Genomic DNA, 7,728 nt, shown 5'->3' with positions numbered 1-7,728 from the left:
TGTATGTATGTAATGTGTATGTGTGAAAATATTTAACTGATGAACTCTTAAACTACTGGTCACATAAGACTGAAATTAACAGGAAATAGTAATCATATTTCAAGAATGGTTTATAACAAGTAAAATCGTTTGTTTAGATAAATGACATATGCGCAAATATGTCAACAACTTAAATTTCAACTTGCCGACATATTCAGAGGTTACACAAGGGAAAAGTGACTTTGTTCTGAGTGAACAAATCTGACATTTGATGTTTATTTACAACTTTCAACTGAAAACAGAAAAGATTCAGGAAATTTAAAGACTGAACTGGTAAAAGAATTTGGAAACCTTGCAGAGGAACTGTTTAGAAAAATAGGTTAAATCATTCTTGTAAATTGCTGGCATTAGTTAAATTAGCAAACTTGAAGTCTAAAACAACAGGATTTATCGCTAGCGATTATTTTGTTGAGGCACTGAATCTTAAAATGCAAGTAGCATTTGTGAAATTCAACGAAGTCTATTTGAACACCATTGCAAGGAAAATCATGGATCTAGAATTCAACCTCCTACATTCAGGGGAAAACAAATTCAGTCGAGTATTGATTTTATTCCTATAGAAAGCATGAAGCAAATTTATCAGTTCTAAAGAATCATGGTCGGAAATCAATTTGGCTATCATAAATCAATCGCAGCTATGATTTGGGAAATGGAGTATGTTGATCTTTTTTTTATAAGAGAAAACAGGAACTGTGATATTACTAGAAAATTTGTGGAATGCAACGCACGCTGCCATGCATATATTGCAAAGGTTTATAGATCAGATATTTACGTTTTCAATGGAGGATCTTTATTTTTTTAATTTTATCTTTACTTTTAGATAAAATGAGCATTTGGAAATTGAATGCTGTGTGTGGAAACAGTATTTACCTCCCTTGCAAGAGGTTAGGCACAAGGTCAGATGGGATTTCGAAAAGTCAGCAGACTAAATGAAGTGCCCTCTGGCCTGAAAAATAGATATCCGCAGACGATTAACAATAAACTAACTCTTCAGAGAGAGAGGGTGAAACCTGAGGGGGGGGGTGAATCTCCTAGAACTAAACAAAACCATAAATTAGCCTGACAGCAACAAAGCCATTGTTGATCTGATTGTCAAGGACGTACCTCTGACTTGTATGTCGTGCTAGGTAAGTATGCTGTGTGTAAGAGGTTCTGTTTATTTCAGAGAAAGAAGAAAATAAAAATATAAGACGTACCTTCCTTCTCTTTGATTGATTGGTTCAAAATGCCGATAGTTACAATACGTTACCATGGAAATGCCGTATGACTGTATGCGCTGCATCTAAGTTAATTTTTAGATCACTGAAAAGTGTAAGAAAGAACAGAATGTATTTTAGCTCGAGGAGGAATTTGCTTCTGTTGAAGGATCTTTTTCTGTTTGAGAAACGGGCCTTTGTAAAGATATAATTGAGTTTGAATAGAAACTTGAATTCACTAATATAATCGAACTGGAATATGAAACTGAAAATATAATGATATTAAGCTGTGACTTCACTAAACAAAGCATTTCATTGTTAATAATTAAATTCGGGGCTTTTAGCCTCGATTATCATCTTCCTTCCGATGAAGTTATCTTTCTATGGAGACGAGAATCCAGCCGCCATCTTTGCTTTTATTCACAAAATAACAACGAAAAAAACAAAACAAATGCTTCTTTCATTTGATTTTATCGTGCTACAATTGTTTCCAAAAATTCCATGAACAACAAAATGCATCATTTTGCTGATTAATATTGTGCATTATCGTCCTCGTCTGTAATCTTGGTTACCTACTCCTCGATGATCAATCGATTAGTTAAACAGGATTTTCTGGGTACAAATCCATATATCAGTGTAAAGGGTATGTCTAGGGTAACTTCCCCTTTTTGTTACACTTTTTCACTCGAAACAAGACGTATTGCCACTTAGACGTAAGGGGCCACTATTTGGAATCACGTTTGCAAGGGATTGTGTTGAGTTGAACAACAAGATGTTTGTTCACATTACATTTAAACTTCTGCATGTTAGTACAGTCAGAGAAGGAAGAAACAGTAAGAAAATTCTAGTCTAGCAGTCGGAGAGAAGAAACTGTTAAAGCAGAAGACTTTCTGGTATATAACGATCTCAACAGTGAAGGGGTGGGATGTTGCTACTTATCGAGTTAGTCGAGAATATGTACGTCGAGAGGACACAAGTTCTATATGTTCACCAGAGCACATTCCATTAAAGTACTTGTAAAACAGACACTGTATTAAATTGGAAATGGACATCTTCAAGGTCTTCACATATCAACTTTTTCTGTCATTTGAGGTTAATTTTTTGAAACGCATCGGAGCTGTTTAGACTCTGTTGAGTGTTTCTTTTTCGTAAGTCGTCACAAAAAAAGCTCCATAAGCGGTCATCATGTAACGCCACTATTTTCACAACATTTAGAGATGTAAAAAGCTAACGAACATTGTATATTATAGTGTTTACGTTGTTTATAACCATATGTGTGAATATATCTTTCTGGTTTATGAGATGTGTTATCGTTTTGTAAGAATGAGAAAAATGCCTATAATGAAGAAACCGTTTAATTTACATATGAGCTTAAACTGCAAACAACGGAAACGAACTTTTTTTTAACTTAGCTAAACCTTTCTAAAGAAAACATCCTACGTTGGTTGCAATCTCTCATCACAGCAGTAAGAAAAAAAAAACGCCTTCTCAATCCGTCCGTCTTTTTCTTTCTTTCTTTTTTTCTATCTTTCGTAATTGTTACCATACAAAGGACTTTCTTCGTAGCTGAGAGCAAAATCTTAGTAGCAGACAACTCGTGAACTTTTTGTTTTAATTTTAAGTATTTTTTTCTCTTTTTTTTTTTTAAATAAAATTGCTTGTTTGTTTCTATCCACCAAGTTTTTTCTCTTCTCATTTTTTTGTTGTTGCTTTTCTTTGTCTTTGTATTGGTAACGCTTTTATACGTCAAAGTGACCTTGTATTGGTAACGCTTTTATACGTCGAAGTAACGTTTTTATACGTCGAGGTGATATTTCTACGTGGAATTGATGACAATTTCGACAATATACATAAATTCACAGATTAACAGTTCATTAAAGAGAATTACGGAATATGGAAGGTGATACGTGGTATAAAATACAAGGGAACAAATAAAAGTAGCCACATTTTTATTTCTTTTGTAACTAAATGACAAATTCTTGAAAGACACAAACTAAATGACTTTATTATAAAAAAACTCGGTAAATATTAATTTTGGTGGCTTAAATTACTTGATGTGTATGTTATCAATAAAGACAAATAACATTAATTTTCAAAAATAGATTGCAACTTTTACTGATTAAAAAATGAACACTTGTCTTGATGACCTGTAAGTAATGAATAACAATGACGTAGCGTTAGAAATACGACATGTTTCTAAACAACTTAATAAACATAGTTAATAAACAAGTTACTAAAATAGTTTTTTTTACCGATAATCATGAACTTTAGTAAGAGTTTTTAGTCGTTAATAAACTGAAGAAATATTTTGAATGAAATGACGCATATAGATTTTAGGTGGAGAGTGATTCACCTGGATTCTCTTGAATATGATTTATTGGAAATTCATTTAGTTGGAATCCAAGAATTCAACATTAACAAGTAATTTGTGTACGATCGTTTCTGGGATGATACATTGTTTTATTATTTGAATGGGCTCATTATCAACAGTGGGCTAAGACACCATATAGAAAATTTAAATATATTATTAACATCCAAATGAAAACATCAAAAGATTATACAGCAAATACAATTATTAAAAAATAGGTAGAGATATAATTTATTTAAAGAAATGTTGATAAGTTCAATATCAGGCAATTACAAATACCATTTAAACAAAGAATTGCAATATTTTTATGGGCTGGTTACATTTTAAGTGCCATAACAAAGTGTAAAACCATATAAGAGATTTAGAAGGCTACTACAATGCGCGGAATTGAGGAAGTGACAATTTGCAAATCAACACACACACACACACACACACACACAATCTCTCTCTCTCTCTATATATATATATATATAATATATATATATATATATATATATAATCTCTCCTCTCTCTCTCTCTCTATATATATATATACACACACACACACATATATATATATATATATATATATATATATATATATATATATATATATATATACTGATTTGCAAATTGTCGCTTGTTTTCGAGTTTCTTTCTCAACGTCGACTACGTTGCATTCTTCACATTGTAACGAGATGGTAGACATCGAAACCCTATAGGTTAAGGAGATTAATTTTTTAAAGTATTCTTTGTCTTGCTTAGAATAATAAAAATTCTTTGATATGAAACTCAATCACTTCATTTCATTTCAATAAGAGTTTTTTGAAATTCATTGAATCACAATTTTATATATATATATATATATATATATATATATATATATATATATATATATATATATATAGTTGTGTTATATGTCGGTATGTCTTAATTGAAGAAGTTTACTGTGTGTGACAATGTCTCATGATATATTTCGGGGAAACTCCTTTCTCAAATGGTGGATGTTACGGATCTATTCAAAACATGCTGAAGATGGAAGAACAAAATAAAGCCATTTTTATTCTATTCTTGAAAGATCATTCCCTTTGGCAAGGAGATGTGATTTTGCCATTACGACTCTCGTCAAGAACACGGTAACGGCATGTGTATTCGTTTTGTTAATAAAACCTATATTAACGGTATACCAGTCTTTCCTCGCTTTTTCAAATACTCATTCATTCACCTCAATCAAGTACATTATTCACTACGCCACAGATTCTTGCGGACCAATATATATATATATATATATATATATATATATATATATATATATATATATATATATATATAATGGACTCTCCCCGTCGTGTTCGACGCATGAGGGCCAAAAATTCGCTCTGTTTCACTCTGCTTTCAATGCATATATATATATATATATATATATATATATATATATATATATATATATATATATATATATATATATATATATATTGTTATAGATAGATATCTTATATATTTAATAATTCCAGTTATATTTAAAGGCACGGTTTTTAGTTCTTTTTTGTTTACCTATATTTGTGTATTTGTAAGAACAAATAAAAACAGATAATTCCTCATAATGTTACCTTGTGACGCCACGCACCCTCCGCTCGACAACTCATCGACCCCAACATTATGTGTCGTGAATTTGTTTTCCTTTGTCTTCTCATTTTACCACGGTCGCGTCGTCGTTTCTTACGCATTGACGGGTGTCGAGGGGAGCGCGCGGGTTCACAAGTATATATAAAAATACAAAACACAACTTCATAGGAAAACACAAACTTCGACACTTCACATATACATTCGTTGGTCGCTGGGTACGTGTGTGACATAATGTAGAAAACTACCCTCTAAATGCTAAGGTTGACATCTACTATCCAGACTCTGTTCGTCAGTTCATCTCGACCTTCCAAAGCTTTCCTGACCTGGCCCAAGCCACGATCTCCTTTCTTCTGTGTCAAAATTGCAACTCTCGTCAAGTATCCGTCTGCCCTGCTAACCGTTGCCAATCGGACAGTCATCAACTGGACTGCAGTAAAAAAAAAATTTCACAAAACCGCTCATCTGTCGCCATAAAAACTCATTGACTGTAACTCACCCATAGCCACTCCCCAACGTGCCTGCTAAATATATCTATATTCATTGTTTTATCCTTTGTTAGTCATTCCTACACCTTAATTGGAGCCCCTACCTTAGCTTTCTTTTGTCTGCATTAAAAAAAATCCAATCCACTGTCTACTGATAAACCCTATTTCTTATTTCTTTTTTACTCAAGAAAAATACTTCCTTTTCTTTTGTTATATTTTCCTTTTCTTTACTTTCGTACTGCCTAAAATTCGGGGGAGGCATTGATAGTATCACAGTCTAACGCCGAGACAACGTTTTCACAGTATTCTAGTGATTTTCAAAAATGATGTTTATCTTGACGAGAGTATTAGAAATTTTTATAACAAATTTAAATTAATTAAACAAAATTATTCCATTAACTTCAGATATTTTAAACCCAATACACTTTTTGGGGAATAATTATTCTTTTTTTTTACATAGTGTACAGTTTAAAAAATTCAATTGTGATGGCTGAATCTTGAAGAGATTCAAGCGGACACTAAAAAGTAAATTAATCTATTTGCTACACTCTTTCTTTCTCCGCTCCAGTGGTATTTGCTTTCTTCTTACTCTTAAAAGACAATGAGTTTTCACAGTATTTACCTAAAGTGTTTTCAATCAATGAAAATCGTTTCAAACCCCGAAAGTCCCAAAGTCTATGCTAAAATAATCAGCCGACGCGAACTTAGAATCACCTGTAAACAAAACTGAGAACAAGGATAGAGTTTTCACCAGCTATCACCATTGAGCAGAACCACACCCTGCGTGTCTTGTTGAGGAAGGCAAGTCAAATAGAACTCAATAACTCACGTGCCAGCCTTCTTCCATCTCGTGCACACATTCTTACACACTAGCAACAGTCAGGCGAACAGAAACGAATTGCTACTTACATCTATACATACACTAGCAAGAACAGGGTAAACCAACGCGCACACACATGCACAATGCAACGCTGCCAAATACTCATGTGTACATTATTCACACTATGAACATTTTGACTTATGAATACCAACTCAACTTTCTTTACCAAACACGTGTTTACATTATGAACATTTACTAATTAAAAATAACTTATATGTGTTAATAAAATTATAAAATTATAAAACATTTCGTTATAAAATTTCTTTTTCTCTATTTTTCATTTTTGAAACTCCGTTTATGGTTAAGTTAACACGTGACCCATCTATTCTCTCATATGTTATTTTCTTACGCATGCACATCTGCATATATCTGTTATTTTCTTCCTTCGCTAAAACATAACATTTATAGACAATTTATATCAAATGTCGATGTGATTCTTGGCCATAGCTGAAGATGCTATCATCGTCCAATGATGATGTCTACGAAGGACAGAGACCACGCCACGCAGTATCTTAAGACTTTAGTTTATTATAGTTACAGAAAACTGATAATAATCGTTCTATATATATTTTTCAATAAATTCTTTGTTTGTTAACCCCAGGACATTATTTTTCACTGTATTTTTAACACGTAAATATTAGGGATGGTACGATTCCAATATTTTTCCCGATCCCGATACAATTACCGATTCCTTATAAATTCCCGATTCCGATACAATTACTGATTCCGATTCCGATTCTTTATAAATCTCTAAATATTTAACTAACATGTGTGCTTTTACGGTAATCGAAAAAAATACAACTATATAGTTGTATTTTTTTCGATTACAGCAAAAACACGCATATCAAATGTGCAGATATTTTCCTAAAAGTAAAAATGTACTTGTAGGGGACGATCTATCGATTTTAGCTTCACTTGTGGTTTAAAATCAATAAATATTTATTATTTTATCATTATTACCAGCAATGGAAGATTTAGCTTTAAACAAAATCAAATAAAAAAGAAAATTAAAAGAATCGTTTTGGCATCGGAAAATCGGTACAAATTTTTCTGATTCCGATGCCTTCAAATATTCCGATTTTTCTGATTCCCGATTCCGATTCAGATTAATCGTCCCAACACTAGTAAATATACAATTTTTTTTTCTTTTGAGAT

The sequence above is a fragment of the Euprymna scolopes genome, chromosome 7 (assembly GCF_053919585.1).
Source record: "Euprymna scolopes isolate OS-2025 chromosome 7, ASM5391958v1, whole genome shotgun sequence".
NCBI lineage: Eukaryota > Metazoa > Mollusca > Cephalopoda > Sepiida > Sepiolidae > Euprymna > Euprymna scolopes.
Note: the sequence above shows the minus strand (reverse complement) of the source record.